The 23,348-nt window shown below is 35.7% G+C and overlaps 1 non-coding gene across 1 annotated transcript; it reads right to left on the bottom strand.

The window, feature by feature from the left end:
- Positions 1 to 22,621: 22,621 nt before the first annotated feature.
- On the bottom strand, positions 22,622 to 22,694 carry TRNAT-AGU (transfer RNA threonine (anticodon AGU)). Its single transcript has one exon. It is a non-coding gene; the product is annotated as a tRNA-Thr (tRNA).
- Positions 22,695 to 23,348: the final 654 nt, after the last annotated feature.

The raw sequence follows: 23,348 nt of genomic DNA, 5'->3' as shown, positions 1-23,348 counted from the left end.
CATACGTGGTACATGCCCTGCCCATCTCAAACGTCTGGATTTAATGTTCGTAATTATGTCAGGTGAAGAATGCAATGCTTGCAGTTCTGTGTTGTGTACCTTTCTCCATTCTCCTGTAATAAACATAATATATTAATTAATATTAATTACGAACTCAATTAAAATCGTGATTATAGTAGTTAATCTCGTCTTAATTAAATGATAGTTCAAGAAAATAAACTATAAAAATTAATATTTATTATAAACATGGTGAAGGAACTCAATTCTGATCGTGTAAAACGTACAATCAGAAAGTGTGTCATATTCGTGACAATTATTTTATACTTTGTATATTTTATAAAGCAGCGAAAATCTCTACCTGTGCAGACGCCAGATAGACTTAAGCCTGTACTGTAACGCCGACGTGAAAGAAACATGCGTTTAACGCAATTTAACTTTATTACACTGTTTGGATTGTATTACACCCGCGTCCGATTTACCATGAAACGCTCACATCGGCCAAAATTAGCAACATAAAATTTCTCACTTACGTCCTTTACTCTTTAAAGCATTACCCCTTTTATTTCCTGTAACCCGTTCCAGATAAAAAAGAAGAAATTCTAACCGTTGAAGAAATTTATCACCGGCCCTCGCAGCATCCATTGTATCTCGTGCCAACAATGAACTTGGAAGGTTCCGTCAGGGAGCAGCACTGCAGTAGCTCGCCACACTGTAATGTCCAATCTTCAATCCATTACAGAACATTGCCCGTAGCATTTTACTTGCCTTACAATTCCAGGTTTCTCTGCGGTAAGAGTGCAATCGCCACGGGATTCCGGTTTAAAATGAAGCTTTCATCCACGCTATTGCCAGCTTCATGAACTGCCTTCAAGCGCTATGCTGTGTAAAGTCAGCAAATGAACACGAAAATTTCAACAGAAAATATTTCAGCTATTTCTCCCAGCATTGTATCTTTAAATTCTTTATGTTCGACCATGTCGAAATGTACTAATTATACACCTGGTAGCTGTCCTTTAATGCATGTCATTAAAGTACACCTACTCATTAAAGTACAGGTCTTCAGCCAATGATAACTCAGCTTACATGTGTTCAGCCAATGACAAGTCAGCTTTGTACCGTTATAAAACCGCAAGTATCGATTATTCTCGGATATGCAATCGAAAGAGAATTAGCGAAAAGTCACGGAGGCTGGAAATCCAATACTGTCGCAGAAGGTTATGTTCTGTTACTATAATAATTAGCGTTAATTGTAAATAATATTCAAATAAATTCAATTTGTCATCTCGTTTTTCAATGTCGAATTCAATAATCAAGGTTATAATATTATAATATTATCAAGTTTAACGGGACTACGTCAAGGTCAATGACATTATTGTTCCTCAGAAAAAAATCAATACTTTCGCGTCTGCGCACATCTCACAATTCACGACCTAGAACAATGTCACTTCCGATCTTGTCAGATACAAATAAAATGTATACATCTGAATACCGGTAATTTCAAGTTAGAAATATGGTCGAGCATAAAAAGTCGTATGAAACTCGCCTATAATGGTAATTAAGAAGCTCGTATGAAAATTATGAAACTCGCTTGCGCTCGTTTCATAAACATCCATACTCGATTCTTAATTACTATCATTATAGTCTCGTTGCATAATGTACTATTATGCTCGACCATGCCGAAATGTAGTAATTATACACCTGGTAGCAGCCCTTTAATGCACCTCATTAAAGTACACCTATTCAATATAGTTCAGTTGTTCAGCCAATGAGAAATCACCATTGTAGCATTATAAAAGAGCAAGTATCGATTATTCTCGGATATGCAATCGAAAGACAACTAGCAAAACGTCACGGAGGCTGTAAATCCAATACTGTCGCAGAAGGTTATGTTCTGTTACTATAATAATTAGCGTTAATTGTAAATAATATTCAAATAAATTCAATTTGTCATCTCGTTTTTCAATTCTAAATCAATTTCCAGGTTATATCAAGACTAATGTTCATGTTATTCTCTAGATTATATCAAGGTCAATGACATTCGTTCCTCGGAAAAAGTAAATACTTTCGCGTCTGCGCACATCTCACAATTTAGAAGATCAGTTCCCCTCCTCACTTACATAACCATAACATGTATACTTATGAATAATTTCAAGTTAGAAATATGGTCGAGCATAAAAAGTCGTATGGAACTTGCCTATAATGGTAATTAAGACGCTCGTATGAAAATTATGAAACTCACTTGCGCTAGTTTCATAAACATTCTAGCGTCTTAATTATTACCATTATAGGCTCGTTGCATAATGTACTATTTCGCTTCTTTATAAAATGTTTTATTTAAAAACTAATATTAGACATTCTCCCACTGACTGTAAACTGATTTGTAGATTTTTATTCAATTTTGAAAGATTAAATCGTGATCTTTTCATTTTTCTTCAACTATCACTATTTACTTATTTACATACAAAACGCAGGTTCATGGCCGCCCTCATATAAGCCTGCCATCGATCCCTATCCTGTGTACGATTAATCCAGTCTCTATCATCATATCCCACCTCTCTCAAATCCATTTAAATATTATCTACCCATCTGCGTCTCGGCCTCCCCTAAGGCCTTTTTTCCCTCCGACCTCCCAACTAACACTCTATATGCATTTCTACATTCGCCCATACTTGCTACATACCCTGCCTATCTCAAACGTCTGGATTTAATGTTCCTAATTATGTCAGGTGAAGAATACAATGCGTGCAGTTCTGCGTTGTGTAACTTTCTCCATTCTCCTGTAACCTCATCCCTCTTAGCCCCCAAATATTTTACTAAGAACCTTATCCTTAAACACCCTTAATATCTGTTCCTCTCTCAAAGTGAGAGTCCAAGTTTCACAACCATACAGAACAACCGGTAATATAACTGTTTTATAAATTCTGACTTTAAGATTTTTTGATAGCAGACTAGATGACAAAAGGTTCTCAGCCCATATTTATTCTGTGCTTAATTTTCTCCCGAGTGTCATATATATTTGTTACTGTTACTCCAAGATAGTTTAATTTTTCCACCTCTTCGAAGGATAAATCTCCAATTTTATATTTCCGTTTCGTACAATATTGTGATCACGAGACATAATCATATACTTTGTCTTTTCGGGATTTACTTCCAAACCTATCTCTTTACTTGCTTCAAGTAAAGTTTCCTTGTTTTCCCTAATCGTTTGTGGATTTTCTCCTAACATATTCACGTCATCCGCATAGATAAGAAGCTGATGTAACCCGTTCAATTCCAAACCCTGTCTGCTATCCTGAACTTTTCTAATGACATATTCTAGAGCGAAGTTAAAAAGTATAGATGATAGTGATGATTGATGATGATGATAATAATAATAATTGTGAACTCTTATATTTGAAGCTGTTAATTTTAACTTCTTCTTTCCTATATTAAATCTACTTAAAGATTACTTTGTTATATTAATTATACAGGGCTCCTACACAAGAGCTTTCCGGTTTCGAACACATGTAATTTGCGATCTATGAGTGTAAGGTGCATGAAAATAATACCAATGGAAAGACAAACTGAAAAAGTTTAGAGTCCCAAGTTCTCTCTACAGCCAATTTAGACTTTATCTGTTTATTTCTAATTCCAGCTCTTTAAATCAATTCGATTTCCAATTAGTGACTTCCATATAAAAGATACATTTTTTTCATAATAGCTGGAACATTCTTTAACAAAACATTACTTAAATATTTGATTTTTCTCTCTAGATTAATTCCTAGACTCGTATCGATCCCCATTTCTAGTAACGCTGCCAGCTTAGAAGCATTCTCCGGAGTCCTAAAACTTTTTTGACTCTTACTTTATCGATGTTCCTGGTAGATAACTTACTACCCGAGATCATCATATTATACATTATTTTTACTCTAATGTACCAGAATGCTATTCATAGCAGAATCTGCCGCCAGGAATCCCAATATGAGCTGGAATCCATACTACTCTAATTTCAGAATCAGATATCTAGACTTCTACATCTTTTCCAGTTGTACAGTATTTCAGAAAATATCAATCGTATTTCAGATTTGTCAATTGTATTTAAGAAATTATCAATTGCATTTCAGATTTTTCAATTGTATTTCAGATAGTATCATTTGTATTTCAGATTTTTCAATTGTATTTCAGATAGTTTCATTTGTATTTCTGATTTGTCAATTGTATTTCAGAAATTATCAATTATATTTCAGATTTGTCAATTGTATTTCAGATGGTATCAATTGTATTCCAGATTTATCAATTTAATTTCAGATGGTATCAATTGTATTTCAGAAAACATCAATTGTATTTCAGAAAACATCAATTGTATTTCAGAAAACATCAATTGTATTTCAGAAAACATCAATTGTATTTCAGAAAACATCAATTGTATTTCAGAAAACATCAATTGTATTTCAGAAAACATCAATTGTATTTCAGATTTGTCAATTGTATTTCAGAAACTATCATTTGTATTTCAGAAGTTACGGTTGGCACCTTATTCTCCAATGTTAAATCCAATCGAGATCATTTGGTGTAAAGTGAAGACTTACGTAAAAACCCATCTTGGAAGTCTATATATCTGATTCAGAAATTAGAGTAGTACGTAAGGTACTCTTTTTATAGAGTAGGTACAGAATTATTTCAACATGAGTTACTCGTACGAAGGACGAAACTGGTAATTGGAATTAGGTACAATAGTCTATAGTGCGATAATATGGACAAAAGAACTGAAGCCTGTATCGAAATGCAACGGCCACCATTTTCTAAAATGTGTTTAAATATCCATATTATAATTATTTTTCAATTTAACTTCATTCTCTATATAGTACGCTAATGTGCTGTAACAGTACAATATACACTGCATAATTAATACTTCCGAATGGATAGCTCAATTTGTGTGTAAAACACTAAGTGTTAATACAGTACTGTATTTTGATTAAACAAAAACTAATGAAAATTATCAAACTCAAAATTGCGATATTTCCTAGTTTACATAAATGGATGAACTACTTTTCTTCCCTCCTATACCTAGTAAAGCGATTTGTATTTTACGCCAGTGTCATCGAACTTCGTCGTGGAAAGGGTAGCAAACGGTGTTTCCTGTTTCAATCGTTAATAGAAAGGTATAGCCATGTTAATATTAAAAATGTTAGTAAAGATAAAATGATGTCCCTGTACAATACACAATGCAATTATACAATTCACAATACAATAAGAATACACAATACAATTTAACACAATAATTACAATTAATAATAGAACATAAATAAAATACCTAATTTTACAATACAACTTACATATGTATAGGCCCTACATAAGTTTCAATAGTCTTTCACTTTACTCTCATCTCACTCACTTTAGTGGCACTATGACGCATTTCATTGACACTTTAGGACACATTTCACTGGCACTCTATAACACATTTCACTGACACTATAGAACACATTTCATTGACGCTATAAATTATCACTGATCGGAACTATTCACTGCACTGTAAAACCATAACTTCACTGACTCACCTCGCTTCACTGATACAACAGTTCAAATAAGTCAAATAATTACACCCTTATGCATACTTATAAACAGAACTACATTTAAGCTAAAAATTTCTAGTCTAAGACCCTCTTACACGATATTTTTAAATAATTTACAATTCAAACCAAGGAAGTAACTCGTCAGGCTAAATAAATACATGTCACCTTAAAAAAATAAATGTTAAATGTCACCTTAATTTTAATTTTCACTTTATAAACAACTTTTTAAGTTATTCCTGAATCTCCTTAAGGAAGGACAGTCCTCAAAGACCGCTGCAGGTAGGATATTCCAATCATTTATAGTTATATTTAAAAATGAGTATTTACCGACATCCGTTTTCTGTTTCCTACATTTGATTTTAAAATCATGATCGTTCCTACCATAGTACGTTGGCTTTTCTAACCGAGCCGTTATGTCTACCCATGCTAGACTTTCACTATATAATTATGTAATTGGAGTATGACACAGTCAAGCTTCATATATATGACATTCCGCGAGGGCTAATTACAAATAAACATATTAAGTATAATTACCACAATTCGTCATAGTTTGAAAACAAGCCTGAGGGTCACAACTTGTGAATATTTCAGTGTTTAATTGCCTGGAAATTAAATGAAGTAATATAATGATCCGAATAAACTCGTGCAGTGCATTTGTTGTTCAAACGTAATGCAGTTAAACTGTTTTAATCTCTTCACAACACCAGTGGCACTGTCTGTGCCCGTAGTGACCGTGTATACGTTGGTGCGAGAGGAGTTTGTGGAGAGGCGTAAATAAAATGAGGTGCGGTAGCCTAACAAGTCTCGTAGTGACTTAGAGTAATGAATAATGTTAAAACCTCTTCAAGGGATATGCATCACCACTTTTCGCCCGTTGCAGGCAGCCAACCATCCTCACTTTACGCTAAATAAATTCTGACGTTGAAAGAGACACACTAAATAAATAAAAATACACTAAAAATAAATATTTCATACCGGAGCGAGATAAAATAAATGTAGGGGATTATACAAAAAAAGTATGGCAGCTGTTGTCTTCTGAAAAAATATTTCCGAGAACTGTACACACTGGTAAACTACGGAGTGTTTCAAAGGGATGTCCTAGTTTTTAAAGAGGTCTGTTGTTTGACTATATAATAAAACATTAACATTGACTCGGTTAAGAGAGACGTTTTATATGATATTCTTATTGAATTTGGTATTCCCAAGAAACTAGTTTGATTAATTAAAATGTGTCTCGGTGGAAGGTACAGCAGAGTTCGTATAGGTCGGTTTCTGTCAGATGCGTTTCCAATTCATTGTGGGCTAAAGCAAGGAGATGCACTATCACCTTTACTTTTTAACTTTGCTCTAGAGTATGCCATTAGGAAAGTCCAGGATAACAGAGAGGGTTTGGAATTGAAGGGGTTACATCAGCTGCTTGTCTATGCGGATGACGTGAATATGTTAGGAGAAAATCAACAAACGATTAGGGGAAATACGGGGATTTTACTTGAAGCAAGTAAAGAGAGAGGTTTGGAAGTAAATACTGAAAAGACAAAGTATATGATTATGTCTCGTGACGAGAATATTGTACGAAATGGAAATATAAAAATTGGAAATTTATCTTTCGAAGAGATGGAGAAGTTCAAATAACTTGGAGCAACAGTAACGAATATAAATGATACTCGGGAGGAAATTAAACAGAGAATAAATATGGGAAATGCCTGATATTATTCGATTGAGAAGCTTTTATCATCTAGTCTGCTGTCAAAAAATCTGAAAGTTAGAATTTATAAAACAGTTATATTACCGGTTGTTCTTTATGGTTGTGAAACTTGGACTCTCACTTTGAGAGAGGAACACAGGTTAAAGGTGTTTGAGAATAAGGTGCTTGGGAAAATATTTGGGGCTAAGAGGGATGAAGTTACAGGAGAATGGAGAAAGTTACACAGCACAGAACAGCACGCATTGTATTCTTAACCTGACATAATTAGGAACATTAAATCCAGGCGTTTGAGATGGGCAGAGCATGTAGCACGTATGGGCGAATCCAGAAATGCATATAGAGTGTTAGTTGGGAGGCCGGAGGGAAAAAGACCTCTAGGGAAGCCGAGACGTAGATGGGAAGATAATATGAAAATGGATTTGAGGGAGGTGGGATATGATGATAGAGAATGGATTAATTTTGCTCAGGATAGGGACCGATGGCGGGCTTATGTGAGGGCGGCAATGAACCTCCGGGTTCGTTAAAAGCCAATGGCATCTCTTGGAAAATGACTTACAATTACTAGATGTGCTGGAAACTGTTCCCCTCTCCCCCTGGAAATATTTTCGGCTCATAATCATATGAATTTGGGTACGCCGAGTTAGCTCTGTAGTAGCGTGTCTCCCACCAGACTAACCATCCCGGGTTCGGTTCCCGGCAGGATCAGAAATTTTTCTTTCAAAATTTCTACCTCGGGACTAGGAGAGATGGCGGTACACAACTTCTAATCACTAAATTGTGCACTAATATGCCTAGGTTAAATCTCAAATCTCTCTGCAGTGCATATGATGGAAAGGCATTTAGGTATTGTCACTGTTGATAGTGATTCGTTCCTCGGATGGGGACGTTAAACCTGGCGGCTCACTCCACATCGTACGTTAACTTTTGGACGTAACCTTTAAAACACGTAGGAGATACGTGGGTTTTCAATCAAGAAAGAACTTCAGAAAGGTCTTATGAAATTGTATGTGTTTACTTAGGCCTACTAAGAGAAAAGGCAAGTTAACAATGGTAGACGGAATAGACTGCTTCTCGTGCTGGGTTTCGCCTGCGACCTCCTGCATGTTTTTTTTTTTTAACACACAACCTGTTTCTACAAATGTTCGATACCACAACATTATGGAATCGTATTTAGGTACACTGCTCTTACCATACTCACGTCGTCGAAATTCTCTTTGAACTCGTTTCATTCATTCATTCATTCATTCATTCATTCATTCATTCATTCATTCATTCATTCATTCATTCATTCATTCATTCATTCATTCATTCATTCATTCATTCATTCATTCATTCAGTGTTCGCCTAACGGCAGGTCTTTCACTTGAAACCCAGCTTTCTCCAACTCGTTTAACAGACTCAAATTTAACATACCAAAGAACACATTGTAGCAATTTAAATCATCTACGATTTTCATTTCACATTATGCACTGTTGATGTTCATTCTTTCCCATCTTTTAATCATAATATCACGAGCAACAAATTTATCATACTATCATAATAGTTTTATAGTAATAAATTAATATTATCCATATCCAAACGGATCAGCCTGTAGTTTATTAGAAATGTTGTTCATGTAATATTTCATGTCATTGTTGCACTAGATTGTTATATTTTGGTCGTACTTTGGGCAGTATGAAGTAATGTTGAATAAAATTATCATTGTTTTCTATTTTATAAGTGTTTTTAATGGGGTTAAGTACCCTGTCAGTTCGGTAGTGGGGGTCGCACACAGAAATCTCGCCCTAAAGTAGGTCGCGTCTTCAAAATGTTTGGGAATCACGGCTTAAGCAATCCTAACCTCTGGAATCGATTGTACACATCTTCTCCTACATAAAAATTTACTTTCCAAACATTCACTGCAGACTACAAACCAACTTTCAATCCAAACTTCATTCTAACCCAGTTCATGACAAAACAAAATTGGCAAAAGTACAAAACCAACATGCCCGTATGAATAGGAATACTAGATAGCTGCCCATATTCTCACCCGGTGCAGATTGTATGACAAGTCTCGACCAGTGTACCTCAAGAGCCAAAGATCAAACCTGTGGAAAGTGATTTCTCATCAAAGGACAATAATTTTAATAAATTATATTTGTGCGAGATCGTGCGTATTTGCTTGGTTTCCGCACAAAACCAATCCGCGGAAAGTCTAAAATTCCACATTCAGTATTCCCAACCTAACACACATAACAATTTCCCTCTTCATATTGACATATTGATATTACTGCTTTAGGCTTTTAACATATTATTTTTAGAGACGTTCAATATAGTAATAATTATAAATTGGAAACTTACCACTGCAATTTCACCTAAATTGCACTGTTAATTATTGTTTTTAAATATTTGCAAAAAATTAAGTAAACTCTAAATCATTACATAACCTTACCGTTTGTTTTAAGTTCGCATTTATAGATTGGGGGGAAAAAAAGACAGACGTATATCACGGCCTGCTGGAGTATAGTAAACACAGAAAACATTTTAAAGCAACAATGTTGAAGATAGATATTTTTGTTTTGGAAATTTGCCGTCATTGAACAGAAACCAAGATGGAGATTTCATTGCAACTAATTAGAAATTCCTCTTTCAGGTATGTAATAAACGATCTTCGCACAAAATAATGTACGATACACGAGCGGTATGTTTTCTTTCAATTCTCGGAAATTAAAAAAAGCTCAACTACGTTCCGCTTTTTCAAACTTTTCCTCGAACATGAAAACTTCAACATACCGCTCTTGTAACGCATATTACTGTTATAAGGCGCCAACAAATAAACTGCCAATTGTGGTTTTGAGTTTAATCTTATATAAATTGTAAATTTAATTTAAATATCCCATGATATCTGAGGGTAATTCTGTTTTAGTGAGTTATTTAGCGACGCTGCATCAATATCTTAGGTTATTCAGCTTCTGAATGAAATGAAGGTGATAATGCCCATGAAATGATTCCGAATTCCAACACCGAAAGTTACCCAACATTTGCTGATATTGGGTTGAGGGAAAGCCCCGAAAAAACCTCAACCAGGTTACTTGCCCCGATCGGGATTTGAACGCAGGCCGATACATTTTATTGGCTCGAACTTGAACAGTTGCTACCCCTTCCGACTAGCTGAAACATCGGTGAACGTAGGGTACCCTTCGCTTTCAAAAATATTTCAATTGAATCGCATAGAATGAAACTGCACTTTATCCAAAAATCTGATTCGTCACAAAAGACGAAAAACTAGTGCAGTTAGACTACGAATGGTGATTTTACTACTAAAGTTAAAATAGATAAATTCCATATTGACTCGAAACTTGTAGTTTATCAAATTCCTTTCAAAATTCTGCACTTAAACATCCCTTAATCTCATATTTTATAATTTGGAGAAAGTGCAGTTTGATTATAGACGATTCAGTTTATCCTTGGAGTGTTTGTGTGGCATTGTGTTTTTTTACGACGCTGTTTCAACATCTCATGTTACTTAGCTTCTGAATGAACTTAAGGTGGTGAAATGAGTCTGAGGTTCAACACCGATAGTTACCCAGGATTTTTTTTCATATTGGTTTGAGGAAAAAGCCCAGAAAAAATGTCAACCAGGTAACTCGTCCCGACCGGGATTCGGATCTGGGCCCCCTGGTTTCGCGGTCAGACGCGCTAACCGTTACTTCACAGGCGTGGACCATTGTGGAATGAAAACAAGACTACAATTGTTGCTTGTGACACTTGTTTCCGTTTAGAGGTGCTCGTAATCATTTGAAAGTCTCCTCTGTTTTTAATTCGTCATAAACAGGATATGTGTCTCCTTTACATAATTCTCAGTACTTGACCGCTGAAGCAGATTTAAAGGAAAACTAATCGTTTATTTACTTCAAATCTATGATGCGTTTGACGTCATAATTATGAGATGTGGCAGTGTTACACTTCCTAGTCTCTATTTCATTCCCACACAAAAAATTGAAATTCCGATATTGGATATTTCCCCCAACCTGTCATTCATGAGATGGAAATATTGGAATAAAGATTATCGCGTAATTAACATGACATAAACTTCCTCATAAACGCGTCTAATAATAGCACTAAGTTAATTAATGGAGCACGGTACATTGTATTCCAAAATGTTAATAATTTTTGTATGGCAGTTGGTTGGTTGCTAACGCTTGCAGATAAAGTCGTAGGATCTTTCTGGACTCCGCAAATCTTGCAGTGTGAAGAATTTTACTTTTGAAATGGACGCATTTTAAATGAAATATTAATCATGCCTGAAAGATAGGTGACGATGTTTGACAGAAATCAATGTTTCCAAGAGTCCGTGAATTTAGTCTGTAGTCCCTTCCTGCATGAACAGTATGATATTACTGGCGTAAATGTTGGCCAAAGAATACTACTTCCTCGCATTGCCATAAAGACATCAGATTCTTCTTCGCTATTTTCGTTCAAAAGAAGGGAATTTCCAATACGTTTGACTTTTTGTATAACGATCAATAAAGCTCAAGACTAGATATTAGATGAAGTAAGCAATTATTTACCAGAACCTATATACAGAGTGTTAAAATATCTAATAGCTATTTTTGGGAGGTGATAGTATGCATCAAAACAAGAAAAAAATGTCCAATAAACATGGGTCCTACGACACATACTTTCTGAGATCTGAACACTTGTTCATATGAGGTGCTCAGTGTGACGTCCATTCATGGCAATGCATTTCTCTGCCCTACAATACAGCAGACTACCAGATAATCATACCGTAGTTAACACCCCTGGCATGGAATACTGATGCGTCGTAAGGAATACTGAAAACAAAAGTCTGGTTGCGGATATGAGCGGAGTTCAGCAGAGATGATGATGTGAATTTTCGTAATCAGCATGTGTGAACTGATGAAAATTCCCATGCAGTTGAAGAAATAAGACATCAGCACCAATTCTCAATCAACGTATGGGCAGAGGTTCTTGGCGATAGATTAAGGACCATACATGCTATTATCGCCGCGCTCTCATGGTTAACATTCTACAGGTCTTTGAGCGGCCTCGTGCATAACATTCGGCAGGTCTTTGAAATTTAATTGCATTATTGTTTTCAATTTCTTATGTCGCCGCTCCAATCACTCGCCTCAATTTCAATATTGCAACCAATAAGCTGCTTCCATTATTAAATGATACCTACTTGTTCAATCCACATGGACTAAAACCGAGGTTGCAATGTCTTGTGCTGAGGACGAATATTAAGGTATGTGATTAAAAATTATTATTAAAGAGTTATTATTAAGAGTTAAGAATGTCAACGTACTCGTATATTAAATAATAATAATAATAATAATAATAATAATAATAATAATAATAATAATAGCCATTTAACAATACAACAAACTAGTGCTTATTCTTATCGAGAAAGTAGACGTGACAACGTGACTCTTAGAGTGAAACCTACAGAGCAACAATCGGTCGGCAAAATTATGTTTTAAAAGCACACCGCACGTTATTGTATGATGCCGACATGTTAACCATGAAAGCGTGGCGATTATGCCACAGAAATTAACTGGGGCTCGTTATGAGGACTTTCTTATTAACGTATTGCCTACCTTGCTGGAGTATGTGCCATGTCAGCAAAGACTACAGATGTGGTTCATCCACGATGGCACACCGGCACATTTTTTCCGCAGTGAGCTTGAACACCTGACGCTGACATTTCAGGACCGCTGGATTGATTGGGGAGGCCCCACACCTTGGCCTGCTCGTTCCCCAAACCTAAATCCTCTAGACTTTTGGTTATCAAGAACAACCAGGTCAATTTCAAAGAGTGCGTGATTCCTTACGCCGAAGGGCAGAGGAATGCATTGCCATGAATGGACGTCACATTGAGCACCTCTTATGAACAAGTGTTCAGATTTCAGATAGTATGTGTTATAGGACCCATGTTTGTTAGACATTATTTTCTTGTTTTGATGCATACTAGCACCTCCTAAAATATTGGATACTTTTTTAACACCCTGTATAGTCATATATACATTTCTTATTCATCAATTTATTTTTCCTGACCGCTTCTGAACGTTTTTTCCAAACTTTAGCTGCACCCCTGTGGTCTCTAAACGACAACACTAGTTGATTATCTCTTTTATGAAGACAAATCAGAGAAGTCCTTTTAGAGTGTTTTTTCGGTTTAGGGAGAGATAAGTAGAAAATGTCTGTAACCAAGATTGTGATTTTAATGCGCGCAGTAGGTATGTCTTCAGGTGAGCTGCAATGATATAGGACAGTACAGAGTTTGTAACAGATATTAATGTTACCTGTACGTATAACGCAAAAAATGAAATGAGGAAAAACAAGTATTGTTAACAATAAGGAAGGGAGATATTTATTCCGCTTCTCCTTCTGCTGGAGTTGAAAACGACTTTGAATTAAATTGTCAATTATCGTAGATTGAAAGATTGTCAACAAATGGAATTAATAAGCTAAATTCCAGATATAAGTTGTGAATTTTATTCAAATTAACATTAACATTATAAGGTCCACCGCTGTGGAGTAATGGTTAGCCTGCCTGACCGTGGAACGAGAGGGCCCGAATTCAAATCCTGGTTGGGACAAGTTACCTGGTTGAAGTTTTTCCGGGGTTTCCCCTCAATCAATTAAGAGCAAATGCCAGGTAACTTTCGGCGTTGGACCCTGGACTCATTTCGCTGGAATTATTACTTTCGTTTCATTTAGACGCCAATAACTACAGCAGTTGATAAAACGTCGTAAAGTAATCGATACAAAAACATTATATGAATTGACAAGTGCTATTCCTTGTCACAGAAATACCATGTTTTGTGATTACGTTTTCCGATGTTTTTTGCTGGATGAATGGTAAGTGGTCAATGTCCAATGTTTGAGTTTAGCATAGAGAATAACTCACGAAATTAAAACTCTTTCAAAGAGGACGCTTTTGAACTTCGCACATGACGTAAACCAGAGGAAATCCTACTTAATCTCAGCTGTATGTAGTTTGTTCCAATTTCCTTTTGGCAAACGTGCACCGAAATGGTAACGAAAAGTTCAAAGTGAACCGTAAATTGAAAAAAGAGACAATGAATTAATTATAGAAAACAGAGGAAGAAGATGTAATGCTATGGAACAGAACCAAAATTTTGAAATGTAAAAATACAACCTAGTTATACATTTTTACTGCAACAGCAACATTAATCGTTTATAAAATATCGAATTTAAGATGACATGTCTTTAAAAATGGGCCCTAAAATTGGACTTGCACTAGGTGTTCACAAATAATAAGATTTATTTCGTCGTTGTTCCTGCAATAATTCCTATGTGACATATGTATCGAACTTAAATAGTGATACAGCAAATAATAAGATCCTATATGAAATTATATTTCTTCGTTTCGAAAATGTAAGAATTCACATTCTCTTTATGTACAGCTGCTGTAGGATGAATAAATCTGTTTTTTCTTCCTAATGAAAAATTTTATATATTTGGGGCTAAGAGGGGTGAAGTTACAGGAGAATGGAGAAAGTTACACAACACAGAACTGCACGCATTGTATTCTTCACCTGACATAATTAGGAACATTAAATCCAGACGTTTGAGATGGGCAGGGCATGTAGCACGTTTGGGCGAATCCAGAAATGCATATAGAGTGTTAGTTGGGAGGCCGGAGGGAAAAAGACCTTTAGGGAGACCGAGACGTAGATGGGAAGATAATATTAAAATTGATTTGAGGAAGGTGGGATATGATGATAGAGAATGGATTAATTTTGCTCAGGATAGGGGCCAATGGCGGGCTTATGTGAGGGCGGCAATGAACCTCCGGGTTCCTTAAAAGCCAGTAAGTAAGTAAGTAATGAAAAATTTTATATTTTGCACATTGGAGTTATTGCAAGAACTACGATGATTTGTTGTATAACAAGCATAACGGAAGGTTCCTGATTATAGTATACATTGTTATCACAACACAATGGGGCATTTTTGTAGTTTCTACAGATATAGATATATAGGGTGTAACTGAATTTTACCAGCAAATTAAGATATTTGGATGATGTATCAATATTGTCTTTAAGAGTAGTAAATTTTTAGTTCGTTAGTTGATGCAAAAATTTGAGCGTTTTTGGCAAATCCAATTTAATTTGCATAAAACACGTATATTAATAAATAACACATATTGATTATCCTGAATTGTTATGACCGACTCCGGCAGTTCTTTGATTCCTCGTCTGAAGAAATGCGGTGGTTTGTAGTTTAAGAAATCTGAAGCCAATTTGAATATAATTTTTGGAAGGACGTTTCTCAATTGACGTATGTTTCTAAGAAAACAACAATAATAATAATAATAATAACTTAATAATAATCATAATAATAATAATCATTATTATCATGACCAGATTAATAGGACATTTGTGTTGTTTCTTATGTCACAAATATGTTTCTTGTCTCACCATCTTCTTCTTGGTCTTCCCAAATCTCGCTTGCGCTTGGTTCAATACTGAAAAACCAAGATGGGAAAGCGATCTGGATCTATTCGGTTGATGTGTTCTCTCCAACATAACTAATAATTGCAGATACCATCAATAACATTACTTGTACCTAATTTCTCCCTAATATGAGTAATTTTGTTCCTCTCTCTAATCTTATTAAATCCAATAAAGGTCTCAAGAATGTCTATGAGCAGCTTCTAACGTACTTTTATCTTTCTTACTTAAGACCCAACTCTCACATCCATATAAAAGTGCAGTTTTCGATATTATATTTTGCAATCTCAATTTTGAGATTTTTTGTTTACCAAAATTTAACTACTTGTACTTCTGCTGTTTTCTATTCAAGTCCGTCGTAGTTGCAGATATCAGCTAAGGTAGTTAAATTCAGATAGCTACTTCTATTATGGACTATTGACTTTTAATTTTCACTCTGGTTATATTCTTTCCATAAAATTCGGTTGGATTTGATTTTTTGCAATAATATTTGCATATCATACATTTTTGTGATATTTAATTTTTATGTAGCCGTTTGTAATACCTCTTCTGAGTTTACAATCCGTATTTTGACATCCGTTTATAGTAGTGTTTATAGTTTGCTTTAAGTTTGATTCCAAAAGTTATTTCCTTGAGTTATTTTACAATCACGTTAATGTAGGATAAGTGAAGATATTAACGCCATGCAGGTTACAACGCCATCTAATATTTTATAATTAGTTACGTAAAAATCTACGTTGGCAGCCCTAGTCAGGGAAGTGTGGTGGTGTTTAGAGGAACCTTTCAGAAACATCTGGAACCAACAATGAAACGGTTTTTTGTCTTTAGTGCGAGCTTAACAACCTTTAAATGAAGACGTTTTTGGTAACCTACAGCCTTGTTTTGCTCCTTTATAGTAGTCTTTATTACTACAAAACCAAGAGGGTATTTAGAAATAATGAAATAGTCTTACTCTTAGGAAAATGAAGTTCTTCAAAGGACTTCTATGTATGAATTGTCTTAAGAGTGGTAAATTTTGAATTCCACATGTAATGCAACTTCTTCGATTCTTAAGATAGCTAACTTTTTCTATCAACCACATCTGTTCCTCTGTGTTCCGTGGCAATGGAAAGACTATCTGCATCAAAATAAGTTTTTCAACATATAAGAGACGGGGATCGTCTAGATGTATGAGATTTTTAATAAAACCAATGAACAAGTTGGTTCGAATGTGCTGAGATGCATAAAATGCCGCGGGGTAAGAATCTTTCGTCAAGTGAAGAAAAAAAAGTAGCAGATACTTTGCACTTTTCATATCTTCTATCTAGATATGTCTCGCAGCGAAGTTAGAAGCGGAAAAGTTCTCTAACTTCCATGATAAAGCTTATGTATGAAGGTGAATATCTTCAAGTAGTACGATTATGGATTTTTTCTTTCACTCCTATTCTTTCCTTTTCTTTTTATGACACAAAAAGTCTTCAATATATTTCTAACTCAATAACGGAGAGAACATTATATTACATCTCCTGGTGGGTCGCTAGGTTGTTCTTATTTATTTTAAGAAGAATTGCCTATTTTTAAAGTTTTTCCCTGCCGTCGGCGCAAAGGAACGCTTGGCTGGCGCCCGTCTAGTTCTTTGTTGTTACAAAGGCGACTGCAACTGCGACTGTTTCTTCTGAATGCGACGGATTGTTGTTTCAGTGGTCAGCGTTTCTGACCCGGTTGCGTAGGTCAGCAGTAATTCAAGTTGAGAAAATACCCGTATTATGATCGGTTCAATAGTTTGTCTTACCAGTAAAGAAATTCGAGTTGAAAGAGGGAATGATATAGTTGGGATAATGGGAGCCGCAAAGGAAACCACTCTATGCTCCTTTCACTTTCTCATTACAAGAAGTAGGTGGAGGAAGCGTTACAAATATTGATACCATGTTTTTTCTCCCCCCCCCCCCTCCGCCCGTTTTGGAATCTACATGTTTTGAATACTGAACGTGAAGTATCGTCCTGTTTATTGCTGGATGTCCCTGTAAAGCAGGGCTGGGCACATTACGTGATTCTGAGAAATAAGCGCTGTGTGCTTTAAAGAGCGCATCTTGCGAGCGCTGTGACGTATGCATACTGTACGTCATTCAGTGTCGGTGCAATGGTAACTCTGCAGTATGATGGCGAATTTTGAAGACGGAGCTTCCGCTCATACATTAAAGCGACCTGCTACTCCCAATGCTTTTAATGTATCATGGGAGGAGGAGTTCTTTTTCGTAGAGAACAGTGGATTAGCAAAATGTTTAATTTGTCATAAAACACTCCAACTGATTAAGAAGTTCAATATCCAACGGCATTATTCTTTACAACATGTTACTGAATATGGCAAATATGTTGGTAATGAACGCCATAAATTAATACAACAACTTAAAGAAAATGATTCTCAGGTACATATCATATCATACCATATATCATATATTATATCATATGAAGGGTACACGGGAAAAACGAACAATGTCACAATGCTGTTAAGGGTGATGTCATTATCTAATAACACTAAAGTGGTAAAGGAGAATTAAAACCACACATACACTCATCATTTCCTTCATTTCAAGTAGAAACAACAATAAATTTTGCAGTAATATACTGAAATAGATCACTATCTCACCTTTAATGGAAATGTGACATTGTTCGTTTTTCCCGTGTACCCTTCATATATCATATCATATCATATCATATCATATCATATCATATCATATCATATCATATCATATCATATCATATCATATCATATCATATATCATATCATATCATATCATATCATATCATATCATATCATATCATATCATATATCATATCATATCATATCATATATCATATCATATATATCATATATCATATCATATATCATATCATATCATATCATATCATATATCATCATATCATATCATAAATGTTATGTTTTATTTATCGACGCTCGCAACTGCAGAGGTTATATCAGCGTCGCCGGATGTGCCGGAATTTTGTCCCGCAGGAGTTCTTTTACATGCCAGTAAATCTACTAACATGAGCCTGTCGCATTTAAGCACACTTAAATGCCATCGACCTGGCCCGGGATCGAACCCGCAACCTTGGGCATAGAAGGCCAGCGCTATACCAACTTGCCAACCAGGTCGACATCATATATATCATCATATCATATCATATATATTATGTATTAACAGGATGACAATCATGCACTTAGTGAATCGGTTATGAGAATTAGCTACAACAATTTGCCACGAAATTGCTAAGGAATTGAAAACATTCAACGAAGATGAATTCATCAAGCGATGTTTAATTATATTGGCAGATGAACTCTGTCCACAGCAAGTAGGGGAAGTGGAAGCCATACGCCTGTCTCGTAGAGCCATGGTGAGGAGATTGCAGTATGTGCATATGGATTATGTAAATAAGCCTAACGATTTGTGTGTGTGCATATAGCGAAGTTTATTTCATTAAATTAATCAGTGTTATAAATTCTGTACTGTACAATGGATTGATGTAATATCCTTATGAACTATTATGTACTGACAGACTGAATGACTAGAGCAACCGTGGCTCTTGTTATATTAATGCAGGGAAGGTAGCTGTAATGTGAGTCCGGTACTGCGTGAGCGTTCTGCTCTGGCTTGCCTTGCGGAGCGAGAGCAGCTCTGGCTTCCTAAATGGAGCCGCTCTCATGCCCGGCCCTGCTGTAAATGGTACACCGGACTTTGAAGTTCGTAAGATGATGTTATAAATTTTTGAAAGAAATAATTTCCTTATGAGCAAATGCTGGGTAACTTTAGGTGCTGGAATCCACCGTTGTGGCTAAGAGGTTAGCGAATCTAACTCCGAACCTAGCGGTCCCGGGTTCGATTCCCGGTGAGGACGAGTTGCCTAGGTGAGGTTTTTTCGTTTTTTTCCTCACTCCTATGGATGAATATCAGGTAACTTTATCAACGATTGGAACCCCATTCATCTTCGCCACTTCCCTTCCACACCCATCATCCTTTCCTCATCATCCCGTTTCTGGTTTTTCAATCACTCTACAGGCGGCCTCCTGGAACTACTGGCTCTCTCGACCGGCCTCCGTGGAATGTAGTTCTGCGATGTTGGATGGCTTCTGCTACGAGCACCCGAGGCGGACCTACTCGGGGGAGGAGTTTCGCCTCGGACCCACAGGGGGACCTTGGGGGAAGTTGGCGAAGCAGGAATGGTATATGGATTTCTGTTGGCTGTAGGGACCGGTCGTTAGGGAGTCACGTGGTTGGGTTGGTGCGCGTAGGTGGTCTGTGGCACGCAACTCATTCCATATCGAGAGTTAGCACAATAGATCTCAACAGGTCGCAGTGCTGGGCCATCAGTGCCCCATTCCATTAGCTGCTGGACCCCGGACTCATTTCACCGGCATTGTCACCTTCATCTCATTCAGACGCTAAAGAACCTCAGATGTTGATAAAGGGTCGTAAAATAATCTAATACAATAAATAAATAAATAAATAAACAAGTGAATAAGTGAATAAATGAATAAATAAGTAAATAAATAAATAAATAAAAATAATTTTCTCAAAATCTAACATACTTCCTTCACAAAAATGGAGGCACAAATAGGCCTACTATTAACAAGTTACAAGATTAACTACATTCCAAAGGCAAAAAGGCTTCTACTAAGAAAAACACAGAACAAGTATCAGCATCTTTATTAGACTATTGTAATACTAAATCCAGATGGATCGTTGCTCACGTCTTTTCTCGTACTTGTTTTATGGCTTCTTGCATTGCCTTTTCATTCCACTGTTTTCTAAGTTTGTTGGAAGGTGAGATTTTCCATCCTCCTACAGATGCCAACACTAGTAACGAAACAGAAAACTAGGGTATGAAGATGGAATACTAATAATATTAGTTTTTCATATTTGTGACACACTGATATTGTAACCCATAACCTCATAAAATTTCGTTCTGCAAAGGAATTTTAAAATGTTACATTTGATCGGATCAAATGTCTACACATCTGAAGGACAAAACTAATATTCTTTCAATAATTTATTATCATAATACAATGGTCTCTTAAATGGACTGAGCATATTGGGGAAATAAATCAATAGTTTTGCCGAAACACGCTATGAAATGTTTGACACAAAACAATTATTTTTTTCTCGAAAATGAAGCAAAAAACGAGTAAAATTATATTAAGCTTTTTTTTGTTAGAAATGTCTAAAAAAATAACATCTTGAAATTAATGACATTACATCGTGATTCAACGTGTAGGGTAAAGATTGGTAATACTGTGATACGAGTAATATTGTGATAGTTCTTTTTGAGAATTTATTACAATTTTACTGAACGAGAGAAGGACCGTCAACTGAATTGTTGTTTAAACATTTTCAACATTAAACAAATTTATTATTTTATTTTATTAAATTATTTCCACAGAAATTTTAATAACTTTGAAAGATATAGACATAAATATAGAACTAAAAATACAAATTCTCTGCGTTTGCCTGCACCTAAATGTAAGACCAACGCAACCTTTATCATGGCATGGCATGTCAAGGTCCCAGATTATTAAACACATTTTATTCTAATATTATTTTAACCACGAATCCTATCCAAATTATTAAAAAAAATTGTATTGGATTTATATTTTGGGTTTAAACATATTAAACAATTTTTAATCTGTATTCACTCTCAATTTTAATTTATTTTTGTTTGTATTGGAATCCCCTCCTGAGCACGAGTCTTACTCATTCAGGAGTGGGCTGGTTTATCTTACATTGTATTAACTTGTATTCATTTCAACCTTACTAGCAATAAATAAATAAATGAATGAATGAAATAAATAAATAAGTAAGTAAATAAGTAAATAAGTAAATAAATAAATAAATAAATGAATGAATAAATAAATAAATAAATAAATAAGAGGTAAATAATTAAATAAGTAAATAAATATTACTAATATCACAATATTACCAACCTTTACCCTACGTGAGAACTTATTTTAGAGGTATCGAGCGAAACTATTGTTCTGAAATTGTGTGTGGATATTGGTTCGTATTCGCGTTGATTGATTACGTGAATGATATAATTTCGAGATTTTCTCCAACTCCGAATTATTTTTTCAGAACACCATGTCACAGTCACAAATTCCATTGATGCAGTTTAAGATGGACGAGCAATTTATACAGCTCGTTAAAAATTAAAATGTCTCATATTCACGGCATTCTTATGTTTCTGTCTCTTTATTTTTCCAAGAATTAGTACGTTCACTGTTTGTTTCCTCGTCCTTGTAACACGTGATTTGTAATACGAGCGACTGCTTGTTTATTGATTTAGTTTGTTATGGTAGGGTTTTTCAATCCCTGAAGTTTCGCGATACATCACTTGACGTTTCTCATCAGTCTGGAGTTTCGACGTCTCGTGGTGTCAATTTTACGAGAGAAGGCTCTTCGTCACCTTCTTATATAGGACGGAGAGAAGGAGCACATTATTGGCAGATACGGCACAACTGGGAAAGGCGCCCAACCCACATCCCCACATGATTAATAGATCTTTTCTTCGTAGTATTTCCAGAATCGTCGTTAGTGTCTTAATTGACATTCACTTATTCTGCGCTTGACAAATAATAGCAGATTATTAATAGATAACAGCATATCTCGTTGGTATGTAGTGCAGGAAGTATAGCATTTTAAAGAAAATTTTTGTGTCTGATGTTTATCATACCGGGTGGTGAATTGAACACGCTTGATAGGGATTTCAATGTTAAAATGTATACCGAAGTGAACCTTAAACATGTGCATCATGCTATACAGGGTTAGTACAAAAGAAATAGACATTTGCAATGTTTTATAAATACAAAATCATTAGAGTTATCAAGAATTACAATATTTGAGGAGAAAAATTCGCTCCGGCGCCGGGGATCGAACCCGGATTCTTGGTTCTACTTACCAAGCGCTCTGACCACTGAGCTACGCCGAATTCAATCCACAACATCGGATCGGACTCTCCTCCTTCAATGTTTCCCGTTTTAGCCTGACTCCCAAGTTAGGCATATATGTTGACGTTTTATGTCCAAGTTAACTGCCATTATGCAAGGCACGCACTCAACTGAGTGACTTGTTTGGCCTGGATTCCGCAGTTAAATGCGCAGTAATCTGTACGGAATATGCACTGCTAGTTATGAGAATATTAAAGATTTATTAATTTGTCCTACAGAATAATATCTGTAACATTAATTGACAATTAATATTTGAGAAGAAAAATTCGCTTCGGCGCCAGGGATTGAACCCGGGTCCTTGGTTCTACGTACCAAGCGCTCTGACCACTGAGCTACGCCGAATTGAATCCACAGCACTGGAGAAACATGTATATGTATAACTTATATATAAGTAAGTAAATGAGGGAATAACTGGATGGATGGAAGGAACGGATGGGCGAATAAATCGGTGAATAGATTATGGATGGATGGATGGATGGATGGATGGATGGATATTTGGATGAAATAATGGATGAATGAATCGATGAATAGATCATAGATAGATAGATGGATGGATGGATGGATGAATTAATGAATCGATAGATTTTTTTTACCAATGCCACCAGGTTGTCATTTGACATTACCGGTCTCTCTTG

The sequence above is a fragment of the Periplaneta americana genome, chromosome 3 (assembly GCF_040183065.1).
Source record: "Periplaneta americana isolate PAMFEO1 chromosome 3, P.americana_PAMFEO1_priV1, whole genome shotgun sequence".
Taxonomy (NCBI): domain Eukaryota; kingdom Metazoa; phylum Arthropoda; class Insecta; order Blattodea; family Blattidae; genus Periplaneta; species Periplaneta americana.
This window is presented reverse-complemented; position numbering and strand designations above follow the sequence as displayed.